This window comes from Giraffa tippelskirchi, chromosome 4 (genome assembly GCF_054371585.1).
Source record: "Giraffa tippelskirchi isolate mGirTip1 chromosome 4, T2T-mGirTip1v1.2.pri, whole genome shotgun sequence".
Classification (NCBI taxonomy): Eukaryota; Metazoa; Chordata; class Mammalia; order Artiodactyla; family Giraffidae; genus Giraffa; species Giraffa tippelskirchi.
This window is the reverse complement of record NC_137278.1, coordinates 167,506,951-167,519,452: the sequence shown is the minus strand read 5'-3', so window position 1 is coordinate 167,519,452 and position 12,502 is coordinate 167,506,951. Positions and strand designations below refer to the sequence as shown.

General features: G+C 36.7%; 1 protein-coding gene across 8 annotated transcripts in view; it reads left to right on the top strand.

Annotated features, from left to right (window-relative positions):
- The window catches only part of CRY1 (cryptochrome circadian regulator 1), a 98,445-nt gene that overhangs the window by 64,946 nt on the left and 20,997 nt on the right, over nt 1-12,502 (top strand). The gene's annotated exons all lie outside the window — the stretch shown is intronic.

Below are 12,502 nucleotides of genomic sequence, written 5' to 3'. Positions count from 1 at the left end.
CATGGGATTGCAAAGAGTCAGGCACGACTGAGCAACTGAGCATGCACGCATTTATAGAGAGAATGGGCCAACCAGCAGCCAGCACCAAGGCCTGAAATGTATGAGAGAGGTCATTTAGATCATCTGGTACCAGCCAAGCTGCCCACTGATTGCAGGCACATGAGTGAGTCCAGGTGAGACCAACAGAAGAACCATCCAGTTAACTGAGAGACTTGGAGAATTAATCAGTTGTTTTAAGCTACTGAGTAACTGCAACATGGGGAAAGAGTGTCGCAGGCAGAGGGAGCCACAGTTACAGAGGCCCTGATATAGATGTGGGCCGTGACTTGTTTAGGAACAGAAAGGAGGCCAGTGTGCTCTAGCCAGAGCACAGTGAACAAAAATAAGAGATAGGGTCAGAGAGATTGCAGGAGCCAGATCATAGGGTTTTACCATGTTTTATAGCTTTTACCCTGAGTGAAATGGGATGCCGTGGGAGATCACTGAGTAGAGGAGTGACATGATTTCACTTACATTTTAAAAGAATCACTCTGGCTGTAGAGAAGAGAAATCGAATGGAAAGGCTGTAAAGACTTAAGCAGAAAGATCAATTAGAAGGCCAAGGCAATTATACAGAAACAAGATGATGGTGACTAGGGCTAGAACAGAAGTAGGAGTGTTGGGAAATGGTAGGATTTTAAATATATTTTTTAAATAGAGGCCATAGAGTTTGTTTATATGTGGTATTTGAGAGGCAAGAATAGCTTCTAGGTTTTTAGCCTGGGCAAGTGACCCAGTGGTTTGCCTTTCAGTGAGATGAGGAAGACTCTAGAAGGAACAACTTGAGGAAAAAATTAGGAGTTCACTATTTTTAACATTTTAAGTTTGAGATGCCTTTTAGACATATGAGTGTGTTTGTTGAGTGTCATTCAATTCCAGAGCTCAGGGGAGAAGTCTGCAGTAAATCTAGGAATCTTAAATATAAATTCTGTTTAAAACCCTGAGACTAGATTTGTGGAATAAAGGAAGGGGTAATGGATGGATGGGCAGAAGTTTTTAGACCTTTACCTTCATTATATTTTGGTTATTTTGTGAGTTAACATCTTGTAATGTGATTTTACTACTTTAAATGCTTTCTCCAAGGAAGTTTGTGATTTATAACTTTCTTTTGCTATAAAATTTTATGTTTCTTATTTTCACAATATTACTTGTGACTGTTTAAGAACTTTACATCCATTTAATGGTTCATATTATGCCTTCTGAGTGGTTAGATAATTGTGATACACAAAAACAGATAGGAATCTTAGTGCTTAAAATTGCGAAGTAAATACTACTTATTTCACATGAAAATATTTTAATACTACAACAATCTTATTGTTATATTTACTGTTGAAACTCAAAGGTTAACCACATGTTGCTTGAAATAAAACCTATGTGGGACTTTCCTGGTGGTCCAGTGGCTAAGACTCCACACTCACAGTGTAGGGGACCTGGGTTCAATCCCTGGTAAGGGAACTAGATCCCACATGCTGCATCCAAAGATCCCACTTGCCACAACTAAGTCACAGTGCAAATAAATAAATAAATATTAACAAATAAAAAATAAAACCTGTGCTGAAGAGGAAGATAGAGACTTTCACGTCTGGTTAAGATGTGCAGAGTTGCAGTAGACCATTCACTCCTGTCTTAATAATGTGAAGAAAGTAAATATGCCATAGTATCATAGATTTTTTTTTTTGTTTTTAACCTGTTAGAGAGTTGATGACACAAATAAACCTAATAAATTAAGTTCCATTAGAGGATGAGCCTTTCATGGGAAAGAAGATACCCATGGCTGTACCCCTGGAATCACAGCAGGAAGAGAAGGGAATTTACCATAGTTGAGAGTAAAGAGGAACTCGTTGAAATTTTACCAAAGTCTTTGTGGTGATGTGTGTGCTGACATGGCAGTTTAGAATTCCAAGAAGCCCTAGTCACAGAGTAAGTTTATACCCACTCTCCAGTACTTTTCTTCAGTGCATTCATGGAGTACCAGTGGCAGCATGCCAAAGGCTGGGGTGAAGCAGGAGGAATGAGAGGGATCCCTCTTAAGTGCACTAGGAATTCACTTAGTACAAAGGAGCTGTTCCCTAAAGCTGGCGACAGGACATCAGTGTAGAAAGATGCCTCCAAAGGTGCAGAAAATTAGGGGACAGGGCTGGAAAACAAAGAGAAGTCCTCAGCAGGCAAAGCTGCTGGGTAGACAGCAAAGCAGAGAGAATGTCATATAGTTTGTAAAGTTAGTGCCCGAGCTGTAAAGCAGAGAGGGACAGTTGGAGTGTTGTTACAACTCAGATCTCAAGCCCTGTTGAAGAAAAATCTGAATCCTGCCTTCAAAATATTTGAAGCCAGTGGTGAATGAAATTTAAGTAAAGCAGCAACAAAGCCCAGACCCAGCTCAATTACAGACTCCATCAATTCAACTTTTATCAGTCAGAGCAAAGACTATGTACTTTTCTAGAGATAAATATTGTTTATTCTGTCTCTAATCTTTTATACCATTGTCTGTCATATGATCACAAATTATGAGACACATGAAGAAGCAAGTATATGTAACTTGCAATCAAGTAAAAGAAAACAAACAGTCCCACGGTTTATGCGGATCTTGGGATTAGGATAAAGAAGGACTTTACAATTGTTATTCTATAGATAGTGGAGGTCCGACAGAGGTCTATATAGTCAAAGCTATGGTTTTTCCAGTAGTCATGTACAGGTGTGAGAGTTGGACCATAAAGAAGGCTGAGCGCCGAAGAATTGATGCTTTCAAACTGTGGTGTTGGAGAAGATTTTTGAAAGTGCCTTGGACTGCAAGGAGATCAAACCAGTCAATCCTAAAGGAAATCAACTCTGAATATTCATTAGAAGGACTGATGCTGAAATTCCAATACTTTGGCCACCTGATGTGAAGAACCGACTCATTAGAAAAGACCCTGGTGCTAGGAAAGATTGAAGGCAAGAGGAAAAGGGGATGACAGAGGATGAGAAGCTTGGATGGCATCACTGACTCAATGGACATGAGTTTGAGCAAATTCCGGGACATGGTAAAGGACAGGGAAACTTGGCATGCTGCAGTTCATGGGTTGCAAAGAATTGGACATGTCTGAGCTGCTGAACAACAACAAGGATAGTAGAGGATCTAGTCAAGAGGTGAAGAACGATGTGAAGAGATAGTAATTTAATACAGAAATGGAAAATATTAAAAAGGACCAAATAAAATCTTAGAACTGAAACATACTATCAAAATGAAGAATTCATTAATTAGATTTATCTGGATTGAACAGAGCAGAAAAAAAAGATCAGTAAACTTGAAGACAGTCAGTATCCCAACTGAAGCACAAAGAAAAGGAAGATTTTTTAAAAAGGGGAATAGGGTGTTTGAGATCTCTGGAACAATAGTAAATGGCCTAACATATCTGTACTTACAGACCTAGAGAAAAGAGAGAAAGAGAGATTGGGACAGAAAAAAAAAATATTTGAAGAGATAATTGAGTTTCCAAAATTGATGGAAGGTATCAACCTACAGTGCCAAGAAGCTCAACAGACCCCAAACAACATAAATATAAAGGAAATCACATCTTATCACATGATAGTTGATTAACTGAAAACCAAAGATGGAAAATTTTATAAGCAGCCAGAGAATAAAAGATATATTCAGGGAACCATGATGATAGTGTTCTGTATTTTCTTACAGAATAGAATGGCAGCTTTAAAAAACTAGAAATAGCCCTGTTTACTTAGCAAAAACATTCATTTTTTAAAGAAGAGAAGGCACAATGAAGGCATTTTCAGGCACAAAAAAGCAGAAATAATTTTTTCCATCATATCTATACTATAAAAAATACTAATATTAAACAAAGTTCTGCTAGGCAAAAGAAAATAATTCTAGGCTAAAGACAGGATCTGCAGTAAAGAAGAAAGAGCATTAAATACATGGGTAAATATAAAAGACCTCTTTTTTCATTATTTTTAGTTATGTACATTCATATGTCCTATTTTTGGAAGACCATTGACAGATTAAAACCAACTAATATTGATAAATTGTAGGGAATAATACCAGTATCTTGGGACTTGACACACATATGAAATAAAATCTATTGCAGCATCACATAAGGTAGGAAAAAGATAAATGAAAGTATATGTAAATTCTTAACAATATTCAATTGTAATATATTATTTGAAGGTAGACTATAATAACAGTATACTGTGATCTAAAGTAACACAAAGAGCTATTTCTAAAAAGTAAATAGAGAAATTTTAAATGGAATTCTAAAAATATCTCTCATTCAAATAAAGGCAGATAGGGGGCACAGAGGGCTTTTCAGGTAGTGCTAGTGGTAAAGAATCCACCTGCCAATGCAGGAAACTCAGGAGACATAGGTTTGGTCCCTGGGTTTGGAAAATCCTCTTGAGTAGGAAATGGTACCCCAATCCAGTATTCTTGCTGGAAAACCCCATGGACAGAGGAACCTGGAGGACTACAATCCATGGGGCTACAGAATCTGACATGACTGGGTGACTGAGCACAAGGGAACACAGAGGAGTAAAGGAAAAGATGGACAAAAGGAAAACTTACCAATATGGTAACGTAACTCTTCATTTAAAGACAGTTTATCAGAGACTTCCCTGGTGGTCTTAGCCCCCTGGCAGGCTTCTTCCCTATAGGGATGGTTGTTCCTGAGGCAGCACACCTCGTTCACAATGAGGTGTGAATCTCAGCAGAGGAAGAAAGAAAACTTTCTTAATTCACTGCTTAATTATTTTCCCTTCATTTAGAGGTGGTAGCTGCTTAGAACAGTACTATCCAACAGACGTGTAATTTAAAATTTTCTAACATCTATATTTTAATAAGTAAGAAGAAAAATGTGAAGTTAATTTTTAAGATATATTTTAACAGTATATCTAAAATACTATCTTTTCAATATAAAATCATTATAAAACCATTATACTATTTTAACCTTTTTTATATTAATATGAATTCTTTGAAATCCAGTGTATATTTTATGCTTACAGGATGTCTCCATTCCAACTAGCCACATTTCAAGTGCTCAGAGCTGCTTCTATGGCTAGTGGTTATCTACTGTATTGGACAGTATAGCCTTAACTCCTCTTCTACTCCTTACCATTGTTGACCACCTTTAACTTGATGACAGTTCTTCAGATTAAATTTTCCTTGTTCAAATTGCTAATGTGGTTTCTGTCACCTGATTGAACTCTTGAGTCAGAGTTCAGTTTTCTTTTGAAAAGATTAATAAAATTGATAAACTCTTAGCAATACCGATCAGGGCCTAAAAGGGAGAAAACACAAATTACCTTTATCAAGGATAAAAAAGGGGACATCACTTGATTGTCTCTAAACTTTAAAAACATAAAGGATATTATAAATGTCACAATGTCAATATAAACTAAAGAACATAATGTCAATATTAACAAAAGAACTAAAGAGCCTCTTGGTGAAACTGAAAGAGGAGAGTGAAAAAAGTTGGCTTAAAATTCAACATTCAGAAAACTAAGATCATGGCATCCAGTCCCATCACTTCATGGCAAATAGATGGGGAAACAAAGGAAACAGTGACAGACTTTGTTTTTTTGGACTCCAAAATCACTGCAGATGATGACTGCAGCCATGAAATTAAAAGACACTTGCTCCTTGAAAGAAAAGCTATGACCAACCTAGACAGCATATTAAAAAGCAGAGACATTACTATGCCAACAAAGGTCTGTCTAGTTGAAGCTGTGGACATGAGTTTGAGAAAGCTCCGGGAGTTGGTGATGGACAGGGAAGCCTGGCGTGCTGCAGTTCATGGGGTGGCAAAGAGTCAGACACGACTGAGTGACTGAAGTCAACTGAATGTCAATATATTATACAACTAAGATGAAATGAAAAATATTCTTGAAAAGTGCAACTTCTTAAAATTTCAGAAGAAAAAAAAAAGAAAAATTGAATAGCCCTCTCTTTACACAACTGAATTTATAATCAAAAATCTTCCAATAAGTAAAACTCCAGGTCCCAGATGGCTTTACTTATGAATTCTATCACATATTTAAGAAAGAAATAATACCAGTCTTATAACACTCTTCCAGGACACAGGATAATATTGGGAACACTGAACTTGTTTATGAGGGCAGCATAACTCTGATACCAAAATCTGATGAAGAACTTTCAAGAAAGAAAAAAAGTATAGCCAAGTGTCCCCCATAAACACAAACTCAGATATCCTTAATATATTAACAAAGAGAATTTAAAAGTATTTTAAAATAATACTGCATCATGATCAGTGGAGTTTATTTCAGGAATACAAAGTTGGTTCAACATTATAAAATAATAAATTAATATGTCCTATTAGTAAAGGAAAAGGTATTATTATCTCAGTGATAAAGAAAAAGCATTTGACAGTAGTCAACACCCATTTGTAATTTTTTAGAAACCTTTATGCAAACTAGCAATAGAAAATTGCTGAATATCAACTTGGTAAAGGCTATCCACAGAAACATAGCTAACGGCATACTTAATGGTGAAACACGCTTTACACCTGAGACAGAGAACAAAGCAGGGATATTCACTTTTCGCCACTTACTGAAAGTCTAGCTAGTGTAATTAAGAGTAGATAACTAACTTACCAGCTTACCCTCACCCCCATATTTTCTGTCATAACACCCTTTTTTCCCTAATAGTTATATATATTTAATTATTTATTTCCCTCTGTGTTGCCAGTCTTCAGTAAGTTCCAGGATGGAGGGACCTACCATAGGAGCTAAGAATTATAATGAATACTTGGAATATGAATGAATACATTTAATATTTGGGGAACCTTCTCTTCCCTAGCTTTTTATTTTTCTTATGGAGAGATGTCCACTAATTTATCCTCAGGGAAGAAGAGAATGATCTCACTGGTGAGTTTAATAGGAGTTAGGTGAGTATTGGTCAGATCATACCTTTTCACCTCTTCAGTTGCAGAGAGTACATGTCCTATTCCCTTCTTCCATGTGATAAATCTTATAGGGGCAGCCCACACTGCAAGGAATGTGCTGTTTAGCCTTGGGTAGCTAAATCTGTTTAATTCAGTGGTGAAAAATCTATAAGCTTACCGGTCCTTAAACCTAATATATTTCTTCCAGTTCAGCTTTACCAGTAATGTGGTGTGTATACATATATATATATATATATATGATTTACAATGTTGTATTAATTTCTGCTATACCGTAAAATGATTCAGTTATATACATTCTTTTTTATATATTCTTTTCCATTATGGTTTATCATAGGATATTGAATATAGTTTTCTGTGCTATACAGTAGGACCTGGTTGTTTATCCATTCTGTATATAATAGCTTACATCTGCTAACCCCAAACTCCTACTCCATCCTTCCCTTAACCTCTTCCCCCTTGGCAACCACAAGTATGTTCTCTATGCTCATGAGTATGTTTATGTTTTGTAGATAGATTCATTTGTATCATATTTTAGATTCCACACATAAGTGATATGTATGGTATTTGTCTTTCTCTTTCTGACTTACTTCACTTATTATGATAATCTCTAGTTGTATCCATAGTGGGGCAAATGGCATTATTTTGTTTTATGACTGAGTAGTATTCCACTGTATATATGTACCACATCTTCTTTATCCATTCATTTATCGATGGGCGTTTAGGTTGTTTCTGTGTGTTGGCTATTGTGAACAGTGCTGCTGTGAACATGGGGTTGGGTCTGTCTTTTTGCATTAGAGTTTTGTCTGGATATATGCCCAGGAGAGGCATCACTGGATCATATGGAAATTCTATTTTCAGTTTTCTGAGGAACCTCCACACTGTTTTCCATAGTGCTGTCCCAAATTAAATTCCCACCAACAGTGTAGGAGGGTTCCCTTTTCTCCATATTCTCTCCAGTTCAGTTCAGTTGCTCAGTCATGTCCGACTCTTTGCGACCCCATGGACTGGAGCATGCCAGGCTTCCCTGTCCATCACCAACTCCCGGAGCTTACTCACACTCATGTCCATCGAGTCGGTGATGCCATCCAACCATCTCATCCTCTGTTGTCCCCTTCTCCTCCCACCTTCAGTCTTTCCCAGCATCAGCGTCTTTTCCAATGAGTCAGTTCTTTGCATCAGGTGGTCAAAGTATTGGAGTTTCAGCTTCAGCATCAGTCCTTCCAATGAATATTCAGGACTGATTTCCTGTAGGATGGACTGATTGGATCTCCTTGCTGTCCAAGGGACTCTCAAGAGTCTTCTCCAACACCACAGTTCAAAAGCATCAATTCTTCGGTGCTCAGCTTTCTTTATAGTCCAACTCTCACATCTATACATGACTACTGGAAAAACCATATCCTCTCCAGTATTTGTTATTTGTAGACATTTTAATGATGGCCATTTTAACCAGCAAAATCAGTGTGAGGTGGTACCTCATTGTAGTTTAGATTTAGCTTTGTATTTCTCTAATAACAATGTTTAGCATCTTTTCATGTACCTATTGGCCATTTGTATTACTTCTTTGGAGAAATGTCTGTTTACGTCTTCTGCCAATTTTTTAATTGGGTTGTTTGTTTTTTCTTACATTGAGTTGTATGAGCTGTTTGTATATTTTGGAAATTAAGCCCTTGTCGATTGTATCATTTCCAAAATTTTCTCCCACTCTGTAGGTTGTCTTTTCATTTTGTTTATGGTTTCCTTTGCTGTGCAAAAGATTGTAAGTTTGATTAGGTCCCATTTGTTTACTTTTGTTTTTATTTCAGTTGCCTGGGAAGACTGTGTGGTTTATATTTTTATGTTTAGTTTTCTGATTTATATTTCCCTTCCTCTTCAAAAAGGGAAAAGGGGAGGGATTGTTACTGACTTGTTTTAAACTCCAACATTTACTAACCAAAAACTAAAAAATTATTTGTCAAAAAAAATCATAGAAATAAATTACAGACTATTTAGGAAGTGACATATGTGACAAAGTTTGTCATTAAAATATAAGGAGTGTACAAATCCATAAGAGAATTAACTACAATAGAAACCTAAGCAGACATAAGCTGCAATTCATAAAGAAAAAAATACACAAATGGCTAGTAACAACAGTAATAACAGCTGTCATTCGTTGAGAACTTAACTATGTACTATGTATTCAACAATTTACATTGTTGTTGTTCAGTTGCTAAGTCGTGCCCAACTCTATGACTCAATGAACTGCAGCATACTAGGCTTCCCCGTCTTTCACCATCTCCCGGAGCTTGCTCAAACTCATGTCCATTGAGTTGGTGGTGCCATCCAACCATCTCATCCTTTGTCGCCTTCTTCTCCTGCCCTCAGTCTTTCCTAGCATCACCATCGTTTCTCTTCCAAATAATTTACATACATTGTCTCATTTAATCTTTTCTCAATTGAATCTTTCACACACACACAAAAAATGTTATTTTTTTCATTTTACTCTAACAAACACATAGTGTTTGTTATATACTAGGTACTCTCTAAGCACTCTACTTACATGCTACCCATTTTAAGATAAGGAAACAGGCATGGAAGGTTTAGAAATTGCACAGATAGTTGAACCAGTCTTCAAACTTGAGAAGTTTGACTTTAGATCATTTGTTTTTTAACTACCACTCTATACTGCCTCTCACTATGAAACAAAGAAATATAACGCTTTCTTTCCTATTCTCATTTTAATTTCATTTTTAAATTTCAAAAACAGAACGTGATTGTACTTAACAAATATGAACAATACAACATTGTGTAAAATAAAAAATAATTATTTATATTCCTAAATTCTACTCTGCAAAGATAACAGCTACTGACAACTTTGTATGCATTCTCCAAGACTTTCAAGAAATGAAAAAATTTTAAATGAGATATTATTTTCCTGTGTATGCTATGTGTTTATATTAGTAGTTTTAAAAATACTGGTGTACTACTATTGAGAGTGTAAATTGGTGGAAAATTTGACAATACCTATCAAAATTTTAAATGTAATTTATTGTATCCATTAATTGTATTTCAAAAAATTATTTCTAGAAAAAATGAGACAAATGTCCCAAAATGTTTAAGATTTATGTACAAAGGTGTATACTGAAAGGTTTATAATAACAATTAAAAAAAAAACTCACTATTGGAAATAGCCCTTTTCTAATCTATACAGGTTTGGAGAAGTACAACTTGTAACTATATAATCAGTTAAATAATGGTAGAATGACAGGTGAATTTTTTTTTTATTTGTAAGGTATATCGAAGTAGATTTTAGAATTATGAAAAACAGTAGAACTGTACTACCCCCCTGGGAAATCACTTAATTCCCTTAAGTCACAGTTCTCTTCACTGAAAGTGATTATAAGAAGGTTTACAGGACTTATTAATACAGCACCTGGCACTCAATATCTGCTCTTGTTATAAGTGTGTTTATATTTTCCACAGTTAACATTTTTTGATAATCAGAAGTAAAACATTGTAAAACAATACCTCAGCAGAGCAGCTTGTACCATATTAACTGTCAGAGGTTTATATTAATAGTAGTTAGGACATGGAAGCAACCTAAATGTCCATCAACAGATAAATGGATAAAGAAAATGTGGTACATATATACAATGGAATATTGCTCAGCCATAAAAACGAACAAAATTGGGTCATATGTGGTGATGGGGGTGAACCTAGAATGTCATGGAGTGAAGTTAAGTCAGAAAGAGTAAACCAAACCGCGTATATTAATGCATATATGTGGAATCTAGAAAAATGTTACTGATGAACCTATTTGCAGGGCAGGAATAGAGACACAGACATGGAGAATGGACTTATGGACACAAGGTGGGTGGGAAGGAGAGAGTGGAATGAATTGAGAGAGTAGCGCTGACATGTATACACTACCATGTGTAAAACAAGTAGTTAATGGGAAGCTGCCGTATACAGGGAGCTCAGCTCAGTACTCTGTAATGACCTAGACTGGTAGGATAAGGGAGTGGGTGGAACGGAGACACAAGAAGGAGAGGGTATAGCTGATTCACGTGGTTGTACCGCAGAAAATAACACTGTAAAGCAATTATACTCCAATTAAAAAAAAAGACCAAGTCTTAGAATCAATAGACATAAATTCAGGTATTATGGCTCTCTCTGAACTTGGACAAATTCTTGAATTTTCAAAATAATCTTATCTGCAAAATGGAGTTAGCAACCAAAATGCCAAACTCTGAGGATTATTTTGAGTAACAAATGAGATAATGTAAGTGTAAATTATTTGAACAAGTAATTCAGTTCAGTTTCAGTTAAGTCGCTCAGTAGTGTCCAACTCTTTGCGAACCCACGAACCACAGCACGCCAGGCCTCCCTGTCCATCACCAACTCCCGGAGTTTACCCAAAGTCATGTCCATTGAGTCTGTGATGCCATCCAACCATCTCATCCTCTGTCATCCCCTTCTCCTCCTGCCCTCAACCCTTCCCAACATCAGGGTCTTTTCAAATGAGTCAGCTCTTCACATCAGGTGGCCAAAATATTGGCGTTTCAGCTTCAACATCAGTCCTTCCCATGAACACCCAGGACTGATCTCCTTTAGGATGGACTGGCTGGATCTCCTTGCAGTCCAAGGGACTCTCAAGAGTCTTCTCCAACACCACAGTTCAAAAGCATCAATTCTTCAGCACTCAGCTTTCTTTATACTCCAACTCTCACATCCATACATGACTACTGGAAAAACCATAGTCTTTACTAGATGGACCTTTGTTGACAAAATAATGTCTCTGCTTTTTAATATGCTGTCTAGGTTGGTCATAACTTTCTTTCCAAGGAGTAAGCGTCTTTTAATTTCATGGCTGCAATCACCATCTGCAGTGATTTTGGAGCCCAAAAAATAAAGTCAGTCACCGTTTCCAGTGTCTCCCCATCTATTTGCCATGAAGTGATGGGACCAGATGCCATGATCTTAGTTTTCTGAATGTTGAGCTTTAAGCCAACTTTTTCACTCTCCTCTTTCACTTTCATCAAGAGGCTCTTTCGTTCTTCTTCACTTTCTGCCATAAGGGTGGTGTCATCTGCATATCTGAGGTTTTTGATATTTCTCCCGGCAATCTTGATTCCAGCTTGTCCTTCATCCAGCCCAGTGTTTCTCATAATGTACTCTGCATATAAGTTAAATAAGCAGGGTGACAGTATACAGCCTTGACACACTCCTTTTCCTATTTGGAACTAGTCTGTTGTTCCATGTCCAGTTCTAACTGTTGCTACCTGACCTGCATACAGATTTCTCAAAAGACAGGTCAGGTGGTCTGGTATTCCCATCTCTTTCAGAATTTTCTGCAGTTTATTGTGATCCACACAGTCAAAGGCTTTGGCATAGTCAATAAATCAGAAATAGATGTTTTTCTGGAACTCACTTGCTTTTTTCATGATCCAGCGAATGCTGGCAATTTGATCTCTGGTTCCTCTGCCTTTTCTAAAACCAGCTTGAACATCTGGAAGTTCACGGTTCACGTATTACTGAAGTCTGGCTTGGAAAATTTTAAGCATTACTTCACTAGCGTT